The 22,076-nt window shown below is 36.9% G+C and overlaps 1 protein-coding gene across 2 annotated transcripts in view; it reads left to right on the top strand.

Annotated features, from left to right (window-relative positions):
- Positions 1–22,076, top strand: part of LOC134740814 (dual specificity calcium/calmodulin-dependent 3',5'-cyclic nucleotide phosphodiesterase 1-like) — a 541,857-nt gene that overhangs the window by 152,237 nt on the left and 367,544 nt on the right. The gene's annotated exons all lie outside the window — the stretch shown is intronic.

Raw genomic sequence — 22,076 nt, 5'->3', positions numbered from 1 at the left:
TGTGCCCTGAATCGAAAACATAAACATGTACATTGCCAAACCAAGTGCTACCATCTACAGTTCTCGTACGTTTTCTAATGCATAGTAGGTTCTGCCATCTTGTGGGCTACATCGGTAGCATACACTTCACATTTACGCCTCGCGACAAAAATATGACGGCTCCTGTGCTGCCCCCTATAGTTCATGCACGCTCCCTATATACATCAAAAAGAAACAAATGTGGTTGTAACTATGAAATACCTTGGTTAAATAGCCATGTTTTATTTCAACATGAATTCAACAATTAAGGAAATTAATGATGTTATTGCACTCCCCGTGTATAAAAAAAAACTTACTGTATTTATTTACCGTGGTTCTGCATCTTGTTTACATTATCATTCTCCCCACGGTAATTTGACTAATGTAATTCTTTCATAACTATTCATGTCAAGGCGGATTGTTGTCTGTTGTATCGGATCGTTTGACAATTTTAAACGAGACCGCAAGTTCCGAGGCTGCATAATGTGGATTATTTTTCTCTCACGACGTCTATTCATGCTGCTTGACGGAGGTACTCAGCTTAAAGTACCTACGGGCTTCCCCGGTTTCCTTCTAGAAAAGCTTTGGTTTTCTTTTGAAAACGACCGACCGACCGACGAGTAACCTAATACCATAGAGTAACATACTAGAGCGGTACTGTCATAGTAAATTTTGTACCCCAGTAAATTCACTGCCATCTGTCATTTTAAAATTAAAAATGAAGATTTATAAACATACGATAAAATGTATTTAAATATGGATTAATTATTTTTATGATTTTGACCCATGTTCTTTCACTGATATGCGTTAAAATTGTTAAATAACAAACGGAACCGTCAACGCCATCTATACGACAGTAGGCCAAAGCTAGTAGCGCCCTCTGAACGAGAATCAAATTTTCTTGATTTTCGAGGCACGTTTTTTTCTTAGACTGTATCCATCTATTACGGAGTTATCTTTGCTAATACTTACTTACAAATAAAAAGAAAATAAATTATTTGAAAAATAACAAAGGCGTATGCTTCTTTATAACTAGGCTGTACTAGTATACATTAATTTTGGTTTAAAGTAGGTTAAAAACGATTTTGAGAAATGTATGTTGAGATGGTTTGGACACGTGGAAAGAATGAGTGAAAGAAGGCTAACAAAGAGAGTGTATAAGGGAGAGGTAGAAACGGGAGTGGGAAGGGGCAGACCTCGGCGGACTTTCTCTGATCAGATCGGGGAAATCCTAAAGAAAGGCCAGGTCAAGAGCACCCTAAACCGGCGAGCGTGTATGAGGAATGTCATGAAAGTGAAGGAAGCGAAAGCGGTATGTCGGGATCGTAGCAAGTGAAAATCCGTGGTCTCAGCCTACCCTCCGGGAAATAGGCGTGATTATATGTATGTATGTATGTATGTAAAAACGACTTTCAAATAAATTTAAGAAGTTTTTATTTATTATTTACGAGCCTAAAGAGGCTGCTGGGCAAAGGTCTCCTTCTCATACTTTCTCGTGTTCTGTTAAAGGTGTCGAAATCGTCCCGCCATCTCCGATAAATTTGTGGCACCTTACATCGCCTTCGTGTAAATAGGTAAACATTTTGCGGGACCGAATGAATGTTTATCTCATTCGGCGATATCTTACATGTCTTATTCAAGCTTCGCGGCAGTTTTCATATCTACTTTCAAATCTAATCTTAAGTTTAGCTACTGTCTTGGCAAACATCTTGAAAATAAGGTAGCATGCAACTAAAATTTCGTGTCTTGGGAATTCAATTAGCCTACACGTGCTGGGTTCGTGTCTAGAAGAGTTTGTGAGATATTTATGACCACATTATTATCTTCACGTGTGCAGGTATACATATTATGTAAGGTTAGATGTATGTAGATGTAAGAGAAGTACTTGTAGGGAATCCTCATACCAAAGAGCTGGAATGAGCTCCCTGCCGAGGTTTTCCCGAGGGGCTACAGTATGGGGTTCTTCAAAAAAGGAGTGTACAGGTTTCTAAAGGGTCGGCAACGCGCGTGTAATATTTCCGGTGCTGCAGGCGTCCATAGGCTACGGTTACTGCTTACCATCAGGCGGGCCGTATGCTTGATTGCCACCGACGTGGTATAAAAAAAAGAGAATAGATAGATTTCTCTAGAACGCCATATGACATTGACCCATGTTCTTTCACTGATATGTGTTAAAATTGTTAAATATCAAACGGTGTAGCCAACGCCAAAGGTGTGGCGCCATCAATTTGAGTATAACTTTTTCTTGATATTTCGAGGCACGTTTTTTCCTTGACTTTACTTTACTTATCTTACACGGAGTTAAATATATTTGCTCATACTGTTTCTTTTGCCTCGAGCAAAATAAACGATGTTTCTTTTATCCCGCCTAACCTTATGTTAATTTATTCCATGTGAACTTGTTTTCATCATCATCATCATCATATCAGCCTTTTATCGCCCACTGCTGAGCATAGGCCTCTCATCCCGGTCCTGAGCCAATCTCATCCAGAAGTGACCCGCAGTCTTTCAAATGTCGCCCACCCAACGAGCTAACGGACGCCAGGCACTCCTTTCGTCTGAACTTGTTTTGGTTTTACAAACGTACTTAAATCGGAAACTATGGGTTGGAACTGATATGGACAACAGATAATGATCTGTTGTTGTTGTCCCAAGGCCCCAAAGAGTCAACTAAAGTGGGTTAGTTGACCCAGCTAAACTTGTCTAAGAAACTTCAGTAACAGCAAAACCTTGAACATGTTTGTTTTCCCAACTCAACTTGAATGGAATAAATAAAACCATTCCATAAAATCATGAATAAATGTAAGAGTGCATTCATATTTCCAATAGGTATTCGAATTCTCGAATCGAAAATTGTTTGCGCTAGCTCTCGGTATCGATGCCGATTCGAGTGGCCGACTCGATCGTAAATATCGCGTTTGAGATGTGAAGTAGATTTAATTATCGTATAGCTATTTACTTAACGGTATGAAGGCATGAGAATGTTTACTGAATTCAAAATTCATTCATTTGGCCCTTTGATGCAAATAATATTAGGTTATGTTAAGGTATTTGTTTTTGTTTTGTAAAACGCGATAAAAATGCATTGATTGGATATTTTATTTGACCAAAAATGCCTACTTGAAACTATGTTGGCTAACTTCTAGTTGATCTTTTTTGATAATGTAAGTACACACTTTCATGATTTATTTATAGACCTTTGTGACTACCGTATAAGTCTCGGTGCACGAGTCCGACTAGCCAACCCTAACCCTTTTTAGAGTTCCGTACCCAAAGGATAAAAACGGGACCCTATTACTAAGACTCCGTTGTTCGTCTGTCTGTCTGTCCGTCTGTCTGTCACCAGGCAGTGATAGCTAGACAGTTGAAATTTTCAGAGATGATGTAGCTATTTCTGTTGCCGCTATAACAACAAATACTAAAAAGTACGAAACCCTCGGTGGGCGAGTCCGACTCGCACTTGTGGTTTTTTTTTTCGAATATAAACATTTTTGTGAGTTTCTCAGTTTAATATTTAAAAGTCAGAAAATCAACTTACATACATAACCCCTCGAGCGGCAAAGAAATATTTTAAATTTTCGCGCCGTGCGGCGCGCAGCCGACAGGGGGCGTGTTTTTCCACACTTTTTACACACTTTTATTTAGCTTCACTGCGTATATACCTACCTTTGTATTTATATATATAGTGCTTCAAATCTTGTAACTAAAATTTGAACCACTTCCCGGTATCTGATTCAGTTGAAATTTGGAGTACTGTCGTAATTCCGGTGACAATGCAATAATATGCTAACATGGAGGTGTTCTGATGATGCAGCCGGTAGGTAGCCAAAGGAACTACTCGATGGAAAAACACAAACACATCAAGTTTAGGCTCATTATAAAGGTCTCAAGAAGTACTCGATAGACATGCAAATGAGAAGAAGTACAGTCAGCAATAAAAGTGTGTCACAAAAAAAAAATTGACAGTTACTTGTTTATATTAAAAATGGCGGCCCGCCGCACGCGCGGTTGTCAGAGAACGTCCCATTCGAGGTAGCTTGCCGCCCGAGGGGATAACATAAAAGAAACCGTCGAGGAGCAAGGTGATGAATTAACGTGCTAATTTCCCTCGAGCACTTACTAGTCATAGCTGGCGGAAACATCGGCGGGAAATAGACAATTATTCACGCTTGCCATTCACTTTAATGCTACCTACTTGTGTTGAACACCGTTAATACTAATAAGGGATAGTTACTTTACCTACCAATGAATAAGAAAGATTTAAAGATAGTTAACGTTTCGTTTCTACTATCATTATCCTTTTCTTATAAATGTTTCCGTTTAACTCCATATAAAATATAACGAAAAATATAGAAAACACAACAAAAATATCCAATTCTTACAAAATGGGGAAATCATTTTCCACCAGAAATCTCCCCCTTCCACTTACCTCCTCCACTTTTCACATGTTTTTCTGAATCTAGATGCCAAACTTACCTATAAATCGACCCCAGTTTCTCATTTCCAGAAAATTGATCCTCTGTCCTATTATGGGTTAATCTGCCCCCTAGATACTCCTCGCTCAGTCGGAGGAAGGAAAACATCGTGAGGAAACCTGCATACATCTGCGAAAAAATTCAAAGGTGTATGTGAAGTCCCCAATCCACATTGGGCTAGCATGGGGACTATATTCCTAGCCCTCTCGCGCATGATAGGGGGCCTGTGCCCAGCAACAGCATTGGGAAGTATATAGGCTGAATTATTATATATCTAAAGAGTTTGTTATTCTGTAAAAAAATATTCACAACAGTTTTCATAAACTATACGAGTAAGATTGTCAACAACGTTGCAAAATCCTCTGCATGAATATTCACCGGTTCTTTTGTGGCTTAACTTTTATTTACCATACAAAAGGTTCTGTCCACATTCTCTGCATACTTTAAGTAGTTTAGTCGACAAAAAGCTCTTTCTTTTGCGTGATGAATTCACAAGTTGGAGTTATAAAATATTATAGGTACGTTTTAATATCATAAATAGATAAAAATATATTCATGTTACACAAATTGTAATAACTTTACAGGTTGAAAAATTAATACACTTTAATACAACTATTTACTGATGTTGCCAGACAGTGATGGCTCGTTGGGTGGACGACGTCCGGAAGATTGCGGGTCACTTCTGGATGAGATTAGCTCAGGACCGGGACAAGTGGCGTACTGGAAGAGAGGCCTATGCTCAGCAGTGGGCGATAAAGGGCTGATATGATGATGATGATGATGGCAGGTGGTATGGTGGCCGCTTTCAGACGAAAGGAGTGCCTGGCGTCCGTTGGCTCGTTGGGTGGACGACATTCGGAAGACTTCGGGTCACTTTTGGATGAGATTGGCTCAGGACCGGGATAAGTGGTGGCCGGTGACTCGAAGAGAGGCCTATGCTCAGCAGTAGGCGATAAAAGGCTGATATGATGATGATGATGATGATGATGATGATGATGATAATTTACTGATACCATATACGGTATATCTCAAAAACCAAGGTGCTCACTAATATAGGTATAAGCAGGATGTTATTTTCAAAGAGTGCAAGTTAGCGCATTTTCAACGTGTCGACTGAACCTAGATTTAGACTTATTTTTAACATGACTGGCACCCCTTTACAGTGTCAATTAGTTCTTAAGTAGTATTTAATTTTGTACGCAATATGGGTAAATGCCTGAAATAAAAGCTTTTTATTTTATTTTTTATTTATTTATTTATTTAAACTCACATAATATTACACACTGGACAATTTAGACACATTTGTCTATTTGATGATATTGCGAGGAAATAAATAAATACTATGGGACAATCTTACACAAATCGACATAGTCCCACTACACAATAATAAACTCAATAATATTTGTGAGTTAATCCGTTTACAATTTGGTAGAAATACAAAGATTCATGTGCGGATAGGATCTTGTTCCAGTAATCAACATGTAAAAAAAGTAATTACTTACTACCCCCTTACACCCTTTAAATTATATACTATATATTATTTATCTGTTAATATACACGATGGCAAAAAAATAAGTGCATTCCCGTTGCCAGGGAGAGTTTGGGATTATACTGAGCAACTTTTACTATAGGAAAAACCCCGAAATCGCGAAAAAAAATTTGACTGTTCCATACATTTTGGCTGGTCCATTTTCTATGGGAGAGTATATTTTTTTCGCGATTTCTTGGCTGGTCTCATAGAAAAATTGCGCAGTATAATCTCGAAACCTCTGGCAACGGGAATGCACTTTTTTTTAGCCACCCTGTATAATATTGAATTAGCAGTTTCTTACCTGAGCAACTTCTCCACACCATCTGATTATATCTCGCAATATCCTTATGAAGAGTCCTCAACAAATCATAGGAACCATTCCACTAAGGAACAGGACTATAACCAGTGAGTTCAAAATGGAGAACCACTGAATATTCGTTGCACAAATTTTTTAGCCATCCTGTATAATTTTACATATCCTGTCAACATATAATACAGTACTAATCTCAAATCAGTGTCAGGGAAAAATTGGTTTGTTGCGAATCAAACCAATTTTTCCCTTAACGGGAAATTCGATAAAAATCATCTAAAACCAATTTGCAGCTATCCGACCAAGTTATTTCCCTACTCGGGGAAATTTAATTACGATGCCCACCAATGTGAGTTTTCTGAATATTTGAGGTCTATTACAAATGTTCCGGATCGTTATCTTTGATGGAATTAAAGCCTGACCAGGAATATATGATCACGCGCCATGTTGCGGAATTTCACTGGAACAATTTTTTTCATACTATACCTACTGAACTTTACTGTCACCCTATACATGCGCAACAACAGCGCCCTCTTGACAATGATCATATATTACTGGTCAGGCTTTAGGAGTAAATACTGTTGGTGTTTATGAAAAGGGTATTTTATGTACTTAGTGGATAGGCTACGAATGGGCATGTACAGTCAAGTGTAAAAATATGGGTGCACACATCATACTCAAAAATATGACCCATAGCTCTTATGTCAGTGAATTAAGAACTATGGGGCATATTTTTGAGCAAGTTATATGCACCCATATTTTTTACACTTGACTGTACGAATGAGACTGAGCAATAAGCATGTACTCTTTACTAAATAATTGCATGCGTCTGCACCGTAGGTATCATACTTTACTCAAGGAAAGTAACCTCTGCTTAGTTTGGATCTATTTAGTTCTTAGTTTCTTTGAATATATGTATGTAAAATGCCGTGCTCAACTTGTACATGGATAAGTAATTGCAAAGAAGATTTCTATCACGAAATGTACGTAAATAAACAACAGAGAACAAAAATAAGCTTAATAAATGCAGGAAGATGTTATTGCGATACTTTCCAATATACTTTAATATTCAAAGAGGAAAAACGCGTCGAAGTTACCGATTTCATAAAAGCGGAGATGCAAAGGATTACACGTTCTTTGTAAACAGGATTGTTGTTCCTATTCGGATGATAACACATATTGAATTTTATAACAAAATCAAGTCAAACAGAAACGAAAAAAACGTACGTAGAAAAAAAGAGCAATGTGTCGCAATAAATTAGACACTAACATAAAAACAAAGCATGCATAAATTACCTGATTGGAACCTCTCAGCCTTCGGAGAGACGTTGGCACTCTGTGATAGGCAATAGGAAGGACTTTTTGAATTGGTGCCCCCGTCGCGTTTTTATCACCGAACTTTCTGTCAAAGAAACAAAGCTTCACTTTCTATCACTTTCTCGATACGTGGAAAACCAAGAACAAGCGGGCATCTCGCTCATTTTTGCCCAGAATGTGCAAGTTGTGGAATGAGCTACCTTCTGAGGTGTTTCCCTTGCGCTATGACATGGGGTTCTTCTAAAAGCAGGTATTTAGGGTTCTCAAAGTTTGGCAACGTATAAGTGGCTCCTCTGATGTTGCTTTTGTCCATGGGCGGCGATGACTGCTTCCCATCAGGCGGCTTGTCTGCTCGTTTGCTGCCTATTACATAAAAAGAAAATTACTGAATATAAAGAAAGATGTACTAATTGGATAATTTTTCTTCAGACTCGGATAATTTCGAGAATCACCCATAATCACCCATTGAAAACATTCGATACTATCAGTTTATTTTGCTCACGGAAAGAAGAAACAGAGTGAGAATTTAATTTAAGTGTTAATTTTGTTATCTCACCTAACTTTAGACTCTATAACCTGAGATCACACCTTATAATGGTTTAGAATCTAGAATTATACACACACCCAAGCGACGGGAATAGAATCCCTCAGAGTTGTTCAAATAAACCTACTTTATTTGAATTACGAGAATAAACACGCTGGTTTCGCAATGTGGCGTATTTTTTATCAATGTTTTTATGAGAGATTGTGTAAAAACATATCACGTTTTTTTTGCAAATTGTGCGATCCCTCGGCATGTTTTTTGGTCGAAATAGTGAACTGATAAGTGATTTTCCTACGTTATATTCAATGTTATTCATCTAACTATGTAATAGACTGGCATAGACCTAATAGTGTACTTTGATGCCAAATTTCAAATTTTCTAGGTCAAGTGGGTTATGTTTTTGATATATAAGTCAGTCACAAAAATGATGGTTTTTAAACGTTAATTTACCAATAACTGTTTTAGCTACGTTTATGAAATTGTGTATTTTATACAAGCTAATGGATTAAAATAAATGTGCCAAATTTCATGTGTGTAAGTTAAATAGATTTCAAGTTGTGAAGGGGTCAAAAGTAGCTCGAAATGGTCCGTGTAACACACGGTTGCTGGGTCGCCAGTTTCTTTTTCTTTGAACTTGGCTGGACACGCTGCCGCGTGTCTAGATCTGACTTAGGGTCGGTACAGATCAGCCCTTAAAGGGCGTCTGCGCTCGGCTGTTGGCTTCGGCCCCACGTACGGCTCAGATCCGGGACCCCATGGTACCGAGATTAGAAAAGACTTACATTACAAATAATAATAATTCAGTCTATGTACGTCCCACTGATGAGTATATCATATAATATCATCAATATTGAAGTACAGTATTTTAACTAAAAAAAAACAGATTCATATATTAAGACGAAGGTTAAAAGTAAAAAAACTTTTTAATAATATGCCTTTGTGTATGGATAACAAGGGTTCACAATTCATATAAAATCGATGTCTTCATTGAACGTTGCTGACTGATATTTCCCAATTATTTCTTGATTACCAAGCTTAATTGGACTACAAAGTGCCTTACAATTTTAAAACTAACTTTTTCTTTAGCTTATTCTTGCTTTGGATACTATTTTTGATATCACTAGTATTTAATTATATTCTCGTGACAATTTTAACTAAAAAAACTTTGTACTTAGCTCTATTTTTACACGACTGCCCAAAAAAAGGAGTGTATTGTTTTATTAACGAATATTTGTAAATCATTATATTAAGTTTGTATTATATATGCATCTTATTATTTTGTATCATTATCACATTTCAAATGTTACTTATTGTCTTTGGTAATGTTTAAAAAATATATATTTATGACGACTACAATTGTGTTTTTTAATGTTTCAAAGATAATTTAATATATTATATAACTATATACTATATATATTTGTTACAGGTAAGCAATAACTACAAGTACAAGGGAAAACTCAAGTAGAGGAAGAAATATTGGTTTAAGAATCTGCGCCAATGGTTCCAAAAAGCACTCAGGTATACTTATTAAAATTATAGCTGCTATGACGCGATTTAAATGGCTTTTCTTCATTTATAATTACTAAAGATTCTTCACACTCGAATAGATAAATACATTTGCGTTATATAATTAAAAAAATAAAATTGGGAATGCCGAGAAGATTGTCGCTCGAGACGGTATAATTTAAACCTGACGTGACAGCGGTGTTGAGGGCAATTTGTTCGCAAATTTATTCTATAATGCGAGCAGTTGTGCTTATGGTTCACTTTAATAAAGCAGTTCGTGCACCTTTGTACTAGTGCTTCATCAATTTCACCATAAATAGGAAAAAAGTACTGCTTCTCAGTATAGGTTGGTTCTCTTTGTTAGGTCTGATGACTATATAGGACTAGAGCAGAAACAATAAAATTGCCGATGCTTATTTTTGAAATTAGGTAGCTCAACGTACACTGAGCTCGTTCAAGTTGCAGCAGAAAATAAAATAAACCTAGTTTTTATAAATAAAAAAACAATCTTGGTTGAGTTGTTTAAACATTTTACTCGTTTCTTGTAAATAAATATTTTAGTTTCCTCTCAATCCTGACATCAAAGACTACGATTCCGTCCCACTTAGCGTCGTAGGTATTGAAACACCGAGGCTTCAAGTAGTCTTCGGACTCTTCGGTGTCATACAATGCACTCAGCGGTTGAAACTACATTGTATTTTGTAGCCCAAATCGCTGTTTCTATTTTAAGACTAGATCAGCCTCCTGACCTGTACGGACACAATAATAGCACAAGAAGTCCGTTTTCTTCAGTCGGTTTGACTTATGGCTATTACTTGTAGATTGGTGGTTTAGCCCTTTTTAACCTTTTTTGCTGATACATAACAAAAGGCTCAGGGCAACTTTTTCCACAGTTCTACAACATCACCTTCTTAACCTATCCACAGTGTGATGTCGCTTGCCCTCATCCAGTCAGAAATGGTCACAATTTTAACCTTTTGACGTCAACTGACACTCGCGTCTACAGCCCAATATCCACCTTAATGCATTCCTACAAAGTTCACAATGAGCGTACCGTAAAAATACTACATTGCATTGCGTGTACGGATTACGCGGTTTAATTAAGTCGGTCGTGTTGTTTGTTTTCGACAAGATTGTCTAAACTTCCCTTAAAAAATTGCTCCTCCTAATAATCACCACATGTTTCGGTCACTGAAAAAACATGTGGTATGGTTTATTCGACTGCAACTTGTATGAGAACTGCACGACAACTGCAACGTCGGCGTGCAGTTCTCACACACGTTGCCGTCGGCTTGCAGTCCGTCTATACCCTTAGCTAGAAACCTTAACTGATAAATGTATAATGATGCAGCTACGCATAAAGGATTTAATTAATTAAATGTTTAATTCATTTTCAAATTAAATTTATTTAGCAACATTACCCAATTAGAGACTGTACACGATGAAACCCGGACACGCATGATGTGGTGAATCTTTTAAATGAATATACATTTTCAAGCAGCACTTTTCCTTTAGTAATTTGTGGTTATCAAACTACATAATAAAATTAGAAACATAATATAAAGGTTGATTGTCTGTGACTTTGAGCGTTATATATTCAACAATACCTATATTGTTTGCCCACGGTCTTCTGACAGACTACCTAGAGTTTAAAGCCTAGTGGGTACAGAGGGCCTACCGCGAACCACGTTCGACGTGTTGCCTCTCTGTCGCACTTGTAAATTCGTACGTAAGCGTGACGGGAAGGCAACACGTCGAACGTGGTTCGCGGTAGGCCCTCAGACCACTTCGACTACTGAAGTCTGTGCTTACGGGTCACCGGCACATTTCTAAATAGGTATCCTATATTTAGCTACCCTTTGCCACAGATTATTTAATCTTTTCCTCAAATTTTACAACATTTATTTTAAGAGTTTAAAAAAAAAATCATTTGGTATTTTAATGGTAGCCGGTTGGTAAATTAACTAAATACTTGGCTATAGATTCATTTAAGACCGCCTCAGCAGCCCCCGCTTTTTCATTTCATTCATTTGGAGGACGCGGTGCATATAATTCAGCGTATGCAACACGGCGCATAATTTCGGCGAGAAGCTTCGCCGTACGATGCACAAAGCGGTGCTACAGTCAAATAAAGTGCAGTAGTATCATTTTAATCCGACTGCCAACAGTAACAGTAACAATTTTTGCACAAAAGTTAAAAATATGAAAAAATCTAAGATTGCGCAATTTTATTGTTGATAAAAAATAACAATTTCGGGATCGCTTGGCTGTCTGCTTAGCGCCATCGCCTGTTTCACAAAGCTTGTAACTTGTAATACAAGCGGATGTCACTTTTTGACAGCTTTTGTTAGAAAGCGACTTCCACTTGTATTACAAGCTACCAGCTTTTGAGAAACGGGCCCCTGAACTCACGGCGCCTTGACGTAGGTAGCAGATCCATGAACGTAAAAGATCCAGCAACTATTTATAATATTTATGTCTAGTAGGTAGTATAGTTTGACCTGATCCTAAGGTTAAAATTAATTTATAGAATTGTACACAGGGAAATAAACGAAATCGCGAACACTTCGATGCCGATTGCGAGATGACCCCGATGCAAGATAGGAATTGATAATAGACGTGGAAGGACAGTATTGAAAATGCATTAATTTAATTATCTTGTGTAAATGGAACTGGAGAGAAAGATGAGAGAAATGAGAACCAATTTCAAAAGAGTCTTTGACTACGGTTACTGTTATCTATAATGCTGTGCTTTTGGTTATGCAGACTTTTTAATTCACCTAAGCCTTCTGAATTACGCCCCACCATTTGTATGCAAACCCCGTTTTTTGCTGACAGTAGAATGTTTCTGGGATATTGAAAATATAAATGTCCAAACGTACAGAAGGTCAGCTGCTTCACAAGTCCAAAGTTTGACAACGCTATAATATCATTTCAAGTCCACTCAACTGAAATAAACGACATAATATACGAAAGAAAAAGTGACCAAGGCATCCAGTGCCTAGGGCTGGAATTAAACCAGCGTCTTCTGTTATCGCGGCAAGCCCAATAAACTTACATATTGTTGACACATTGTGTCAATAAAAAATTAAAAATTTTCGTCATGTTAAAAAGGATTAGTACAAAAGTGTAAACACTTTTTTCACATCGACTGTACAATTAAAAACCGGCAAAGTGCGAGTCGGACTCGCGTTCCAAGGGTTCCGTACATTACACAATTTAAACAAATCTATTTTTTATGTGAAACGTGAGTGAAATGCCTTAAAAAAAACCCGTAGGGGTCGGATCAAAAAACTAAGTAATTAAGTCCGACTCACGCTTGACTGCACATTTCTAATAGGTTTTCCTGTGATCTATAGGTAAAGATCTATTTTGTGTATTTTTTTCAAAATTTTAGACCCAGTAGTTTCAGAGATAAAGGGGGAGAATGGTCATTTTTTTGCCTATTTTCGTGAATAACTTCTAAAATGTTTCTCCTAAAATTATAAAAAAAAAATATTTGAGATTCTCACAATGAGCTCTTTCATTTGATATGTAACACGTTATAGTTTGAAAAACTTTATTTTTTAATTTTCACATTTACCCCCCAAAAGTGGCCCCCGTATTTAAAATTTATTTGTTTACGTTACATGTCCGTCTTTGGGTTACAAACTTACATATGTATACCAAATTTCAACTTAATTGGTCCAGTAGTTTCGGAGAAAATAGGCTGTGACAGACGGACAGACAGACAGACAGACAGACAGACGCACGAGTGATCCTATAAGGTTTCCGTTTTTTCCTTTTGAGGTACGGAACCCTAAAAATTAAAACTAGTCGAGGAGTTAGCTCGGAGCAGCCCGAAAGCCGAGCCTCACCGAACTTTTCCGAACATAGCAATGATATTCTGCTGTTTTTAGGCTACGTTACACTCTATTGGATTACCAGTGAAGAATGAGACTCGTAATTTGATGCGATGTTTTTGTTGTAGTAGGTTTACCTAAACCTTTATTTATAATGCGGAAAGTAACACTACAAAGGTTAATATTTAACACAACGTTGTCCCATGGACAAAGAAGGCATTTCTCGGGCGTGGGCGTACTTAAGTGTTTTTATTATGTATCATAATTATGTTTCTGCAGGGATAGAAATAAATCCTGAGCCGTGATTTCAAAAAAAAAACTTGAATAACCTACTAAGAAAAAGGAAGAAAAAACTATAATTTCAAAGACAAGACTGAAGCTTCAAAACAAATATGCCTACTTATTCGGAGATTCTCTAGATCCATATACCCTAGGTAAATATATTTTTTTTAACTTTATTCTACCACTTCGTCGGTTTAATTTACCTATAATAAATAAACGGTTTCAGTTAATAATGATCACTGAAATGAGGACAGACAAACATAAGAATGGACTTGGCTAAACTATTAGTAGACGAGAGACGAGTGCTATTTTACTGAATGTAATGAATGAATGAATGATATTTATTTCAGGACAAGTCCCATATTATGACACAATTACAATTATAAATAATAAAATTACATGTCAACAAATAAAACAAATAAAGTTACATATAAACAAGTCAAACTTAAAAAAACTTACAAAACTATTTAGACATGGAGCTGCATCAATCGACGCATCAGCGCGGAATCCCAGCGCATTATTTTTATAATTTTATCTTCAAACACGTGAGAATGGCTTGAAAGCACATTGAATTGAATATTTATCTTTAAACATGTTTTGCTGGGATTTATTCCCGTTCAAACCAGTCTTACTAATGGCCTGTCGAACGTAATGCTGCAGAATATTTGCAAGATAGAAGGTCATAACGGTCCGTAGCTCCATTAGTCATATTTTTGTTGAATGGATCATTTTCTCATTCTTTAGATAAACTTTTCAATAGTTTTTCCATATTGAGTATTGAGTGAAATACGCAATATGATAGGTATAGGTATTAAATCGTAGATTAAAGTGACCCTTTGGGACCGTCCTTACCGAAAGCTGTAATTTGACATGGGTATATGGGTATATGGGTATGGGGGCACCCGTATATCTAATCGATATCGTATCTAGACGTAATATTTGACGTATCTTAAAATTCGAATCGGGCCGAATATCATTCTAATATTTGATTCGTTTCTTGTCGTTGTTGATCGGACGAAATTGTTCCCACTGCAGGCCAAAGATGGCAGTGCAGCATTAGATAAAGCCAAATGGAAACAGCTAGCTGAAGGAAGCTTTTACCCAGAAGGGGTCTACAGTAGAAAAAATAAAATAAAATAATAATAATTGTAGTGTATAACTAGCCTTATGAACCGATTTTGCATGTGCAACCAGCCTTAAAGTTTATGATGGTTCATTATTTTTTAGAATGGGGGTATTTTTGCATTTTGTGGTTTTCCTCAGTCACCCGTTGACCACGAACGCTGTAAAGAGTTCGAAACGTCGGGATGTATTATAAATTCAATATACGCGATATAATCCGTTTTCATAGTTTTATTTCATAAATAAAATAAAACTTAAAATATATGTATCAAATTCATATAATTATCTGTAGAATAATGAAAAGCTCTAATAAATATATAAATAAATAAATAAATTTGATTCGTATTATTTAGCCCGCGCCAAATTCAAATTCAAAGATTTATTTGTTCAACATAGGTAATACATATTATTATACATAGGCAATACATATTATGAACGGAAAAGTACAAGAATGCACGATAACAGTATCCCTATTGTAAATTTCATTTGATAGCGTGACGTGACTTACCTACGCAGTTGCGTTAAGTGTCATTTTGTATCAACCAAAACTTCCCGCTTGGGGCGTTGTTCAAAATCCCATACAAAAATAGACATAACGCAAACGTGAACGCTCGTCAGCTCGTCACCCTATCGAATGAAATTGACCCTATAGGGCATGGTATAATAAAACAAGGTACTCTCTTCCGAGACTCGCGAACCACGTGACTGACACAACCCTACGTCATCGTGCTGTTAAAAGGTTCACGATGACGTAGGCTTGTGTAAGTCACGTGGTTCGCGAGTCTCGGAAGAGAGTACAGTCGCCATCAGATATATCGGAGCGGCCGAGCTGCTCACAAATATCTGAACACGCCTCTATTGTCAAGGAGTTAGAGTGCGTGTTCAGATATTGTGACCACCATGGCCGCTCCGATATATCTGATGGCGACTGTACCAGGCGGAGTATATTATTATACCATGCTATAGGGGTTCTGAATAACATCATTTATAATTCGGAAAACGAGTTAGAAATAAAACATTCAACTCAATATAATATCTGATTCCAAGCGTTTCGAGAACAACACAACATATATAAAATAAAATAAACCGGCCAAATGCGAGTCGGACTCGCGCAAGAAGGGTTCCGTACCATTACGCAAAAATCCGGCAAAAAAATCACATTTGTTGTATTGCCATCAGAGTGCACCACTAGCCCCTTTAGTAAACCATAGCGTAACTTATACATGCTGCGATAATGCTGCGCCTTTAACAGTTTTTTGACAAGTTTTCAGAGATAATAGAATATGAATTTGATGCATCAAGGCGGTTTATTTACACAGAGGACCTACCGGGAAACGCGAATCCGAAATTTCACTATCTGCCTCTTTATCGCTCGAATATGCAAGAGTGACAGAGATGTTAGATAGCGAAATTTCGTGTTTCTTGTTTTGCGATAGACTCTCAGATTGTGGTAGTGGCGCCCACCACGCAGAGTTTCGCGTAATATTCCCTAAAAGTATCTCAAAAATCATCAATCACTCCTAACGCTTGAAAAACTACGTATCCCGAAATAGATGTCATATTGTTCGTCGTATTTTTTTATTGCGACCATGTTTTTATTACCACCATCGATCAAATGAAAAGTAATTTCCGAAATATCTACCATAAAGAATAAAAATAATAAACGACAGGTGATTAAAAACAAATGACATACATATAAGTAGGTATATTAATAAAGTAAGCTTATATTAGTCGATAATAACGATCCCATCGCAACTTGCGTTCAACAAAATGTAGGTCGTCAAATCAAATTGCCAGCATTTGCAAAACAAATGTGAATGGATGTGCATCACGGTGGAAAGAAATTTGTGGAATGGATTTTATTATCTCAGAATGCATAGCTCAAAACTTGTGACCTTGGTCTATGAAAATAACGTGTCTCTCTAAATTTGAAACTTCCATTGTTGAAAACTGACACATCATTTCCTAACCGCTTTTTTGCAGATGGAAGCAATAGGGAATATTACGCAAAACTATGCGCAGGGGGCGCCACTACCACAATCTGAGGGTCTATCGCAAAACGAGAAAATCGAAATTTCGTTATCTAACTTCTCTTTCACTATTGCATATTCGAGCGATAAAGAGGCAGATAGCGAAATTTCGGATTCGCGTTTCCGGTACGGTAGGTTCTCTGTAAATAAACCGCCTTGGTGCATCAATGTCATATTTTATTATCTCTGAAAACTTGTCAAAAACTGTAAAAGGCACAGTATGTATAAGTTACTCTATGGTTTACTAAACGGGCTAGTGGTGCACTCTGATGGCAGAACATTGCAGTAATACCCCCTACTTGTACAGTTTTGACAATCATTGATGGAATTTGCAGTTTGCCAAAAAAGATGAATGCAACCCAAGATGGCATAGACATAGTATATACAAATAGTTATAGACGCGCCACCGAGCCACCACCACCAGGGTTAAGAAAAAGAGTATTCATATAAAATGTATGATACGCAATTTATCCGGTTTGAATGTCTAATGTTTTTTTTCTTGTCTTTCACTCTTATAAATTTCGATATTTCGCCATAGCCTCCTTACTATAATGCCCACATGATGCCATAACCCGACCATGAAAAAATGCCCGGTCGGTGATAAAGACACTATTTTCTCTTTCCTCTTATAGGAATTACAATAAGACTTTCTCTATCAAAGAGTGTCCAGGCCCTTGCAAGATGGGAACATTAGCAAAATAGCTATTTGCCGTTCATTTGGAATACGGACCTTAGCAAAAGTATAACATATATTTTCTTCCCGAAAGATTCTAATGTGACTACACACCACCTCCGCAATTCCGTACCTCGTTGCCACTCGGGATTGGGAGACAAATGGTCCGGAAAGGTGTGCATCAGGGTCGTGTATTCGGCCGTGTTTTGTTCCGCGCCGTGTCACAGAGTAAAAACACTCAATATAAACCGCTGATGTACTGGTGATTTATGATATGCCGAGCGCGAGGGTAATTTAGGGTAAACGGACAAAGTGAAAGCGTTTTGCGAGGTTTATGGACGTTCTGTGTGTATCTGTCTTGAGCGTGTTTTAGAGACCCGTTTGTCATAATAATCAGAAGGTACTCATGCTGAATTAGAATTTTATTATGCTTGATGATATTCAATAAACTATTAAAATAATTTTAGATGGGTTCATTAGATTAGCCATAGATAAATAACTGGACTTGTTGCTTTTCCTTAGTTTCGAGGATTGCAAGGATTATTAATGCTTTATGACTGTAATGTTCTGTTTTTAGAATTATCCTGTGCGTTTTAAACGCAACATATTATTGTACAAAATGTGCACGCGCTTGCCAGTCCCACATAATATTGATTTAAGACAGCCACGTACCTTAAGAAGTGTCACCCAATTTAATTTATATTCAGTCGGTCATCGCAGCTAATCGTGTGCCACAGACGTGCGTGTGTGTGTTACAGGCCATTAAGGGGTCCACTGATTACCAGTCCGCCAGACGATATCGGCCTGCCAGTTGTTCGGAACTGTCAAATTTTTCTTCCAACTAACAGGCTGATATCGTCCGGCGGACTGATAATCAGTGGCCCCCTTTAGGATATCAGTAATAATTTACAAAATCAGTATTCTTACTAATAAAAAAGCTATCTACCAAAATATTTAAATATTTTCCCTTTCTGTATAAAATTTTCCGCTACGTTATTTTCCTCTCGTATCCATCCTTTTCTCGAAGGAATGAATGCAGATAAATCACAGCATATATAAAAAAATCATTCATATATCCAGTTTTAGTATTCCCCAGTCGGGATGAATGTACAAAGAAGCCCTTTAGCAGAGGTCAAGTGACCTTCTCACCCTTTTTGGACGGGCAAAGGGAAAAATTGGTCATAACATTGCTTGGGTTAAAACACTTGCTTTTACGTAAGTAAATATTAATTATTGTGATCAATAATGATACTTACATATTTTCGCATTGGAATGTAAGTAGGGTAGGGTAGGAAACAATGGCTCGAAAAAAATTTGCCGGGTACATTGGCTCATTCAACCTAATTCCAACATGATAGAGGCAATATTGGGGCGACTGAGCTACTGTTCGAGCTGAGCCACTATTTCCTACCCAACCCTATAAGTGAGATAAGCACAAACAGGGCATTTCTGTAATATATAGGTATGGATATAATCATCTCGTCCACGAATGTTATGTACAGTCAGAATCAACAGTAGCGTATGAAACAACACACCAAAAGAATCTGCCGCCCGGGAATACTTTTCCAGATAGAGATATATCTCTCACTAGCTTTTGCCCGCGACTTCGTCTGCGTGGACTTAATAACCGCAGCTAGAGTAAGAATAGCGCCTGGATAAAGTGTAATAGCAATCATGCAATTTTGATGCTTAATACACAATATGCATATGCATATGCTTATGTACACAAATTATCAGGCACTTCATTAATTTAAATATAATTTAAATAGGTAAACATCATTGAAGTTGAATCAAATTCAGAATGAATGCTTAATAATCTTGCTACTGTTTCAACGGCTTAAGCGCAGTAGAAAATAAGTAGGTAAGGAGCACTGCTCCGGTTAAATTTAATGTTTTAATTAATACGTGTGTTCCTTTTTCGGCGTTCGCAATTAATCTTAATTGGACGTAATTAAAAAGCTACGCGTAATAATTACCCATGAGGAAAATTGTAATTTGATATGCCCGAGTTTACGCTTTACTCAATTTACATACGGTAATAATATTAAGTTATAGAAGCATGTTTTAGATACGTTAGACAACGATATGTAGCTACAGTTGCTATCAGATAGGGTAGGGTAGGAAACAGTGGCTCAGCTCGAATAGTGGCTCAGTCGCCCCAATGTTGCCTCTACCATGTTGGAATTAGGTCGAGTTAGCCACTGTACCCGGCTATTTTTTTCCGAGCCACTGTTTTCTACCTTACCCCAGATCAAGGTGCTCAAAAATGTGTAAACATGCAGTGATGCACTTTATTTTCTTGATAATAAAGATTTCGTTTAGAAATTAGTGAACACCTGTATATAAATAATAATGGCAATTTAACTTACAAATGGTAAGTTATTTTTTATTACAAGATTTTTTAAAAATAGCTGTAGTTATCAGTTAGCATGTCTAACGACGCAATTCAGGAAATGAATTGGAGATTCACTACATATGAAATAGTAAAGATCTGTGACGTTCCAAGGCAAAAGGTACCTATGGCGGCTGGCCGTAAGCCAAATTTTTGGACCTAAACGACAACCAATTCTTGGCGTTCAATAGGACGATTCCGCAAATTACTTACCTGAAAATATCTAGGTAGGTATATATATTTTGTGTTCACGTACTCTTAAATTTTGCTTACATTGTTTAGGTGAAAGTTTGTATCGATGTATTTTCACAAAAACTACTGTTGATTAACCTGTCAAACTATGAAACAATACGTCACTATCCATCTTGACGGCACTAAATGGGCACACATTGATTAATGAATAGAAATAAGATGATAAAATGTTAGAAAAACGTGTCTAGACGTGAGACATAAGTGTAGAGACAGATTAATGATCACCCATTATATACTGTATTTATCTCACGTTTAAAAAAACTTTGTATATTTCTTCAGTTTGTTCTATAAATACAATTAACAATTACATATGTCAAGGTGATATTTCAAATTTGGAAAAGTGAAATGGGTAAAGTAAATGAATTTACCCATTTACCAATTTGCATGAAAGTCTAATAAGTTTATTACCGTCAGTGAACTTTTTTTAATTCCTCATAGGAATTATATTATTACCTGTGTTTGTTGTAATACGAGTATGTAGAGGTAATAAGAGCTACGTAGACGCAGCAATGGCTACGATATCCGTAGCTAAGGCTTCTACGCCACAGGGAAAAGTACTAGGGCCGTATAAATTTAAGAAATCCATGACCGGCGCTTGAAAGTAAAAGCGTGTTGTACTCGCGACTTTAGACTTAGTTGAGGCTTGATAAGGTGGAAATTTGACTGTTCGTCAAATTTACATACCCTTATTATTGTGGGAAATATTAAGTAACATCTTTGGACCTTGTAGAGCCTGTATAAAATATTTCGGACAGTGGTATTATTCTAGATAAGTAAAAAAGTAAGAAAGGTACTGCATAAAGGCATAGAGTAACTTATACTAGAGCGGTACTGTCATAGTAAATTTTGTAACCCCAGTAAATTCACTGCCATCTGTCGACACACTTTAAAACTAAAAAAAATGAAGATTTATAAAAATACGATAGAATGTATTTAAATATAGATAAATGATTTTTTTTATTTGCATTAATTATTTTTATGATTTTGACCCATGTTCGTTCACTGATATGCGTTAAAATAGTTAAATAACAAACGAAACCGTCAACGCCATCTATACGACTGTAGGCCAAAACTAGTAGCGCCCTCTGAACGAGAATCAAATTTTCTTGATTTTCGAGGCACGTTTTTTCCTTAGACTGTATCTATCTATTACGGAGTTATATCTATCTTTGATAAAGGATAGCGTTTAGGTAAATGTGGCAAGCTCGTATCTTGTTTTAGGAGGAATACCCGCGAAAAATAATACTTATTATGTTAAACTTGATAAAAGTTTAAAACCTCGCTATGGTCATGGTTCAATTTTGAAATCTTTCGCTTGCTCACGTTTCAATATTAACACATATTAGGGGCTAAACAACAAATTTGCCCCTCGTAAAACAATAGTTATTTGTGCAACAAGAGACGAAAGTTGGTTTTTCTTGCGAGGGACTCATAAACACGAGACGTAAAATAACTTTTCTCTCGTGTTGCACACATAATTTTTCACCTCAGTAGTGAGAACATATTAAAGGTTAAAATGTATTTCGAATTACATAGAATAATACTGAAAAAAAAGTAATAAAAGTATGAAGTGGCAGTTCATGGCCTTCACTAAATTAAAAAGCTACTTTGTTTCACTCCCTGGAGTGAGGAAAGTCGCACTTTCTTCAATCCCTGGAGTGAGGAAACTCGCACTTTCCTCACTCCAAGGAGTGACGAAAAAAGGCTTGTTCGAGCTGCTGAGGTGAAAATAACTCCTGTATCAAAAAACATGCAATTCTATAATTTAATTTCTCTTTCGAT

This window comes from Cydia strobilella, chromosome 4, assembly GCF_947568885.1.
Source record: "Cydia strobilella chromosome 4, ilCydStro3.1, whole genome shotgun sequence".
Lineage (NCBI taxonomy): Eukaryota > Metazoa > Arthropoda > Insecta > Lepidoptera > Tortricidae > Cydia > Cydia strobilella.
Note: the sequence above shows the minus strand (reverse complement) of the source record. Positions and strands in the feature narration are given on the sequence as shown.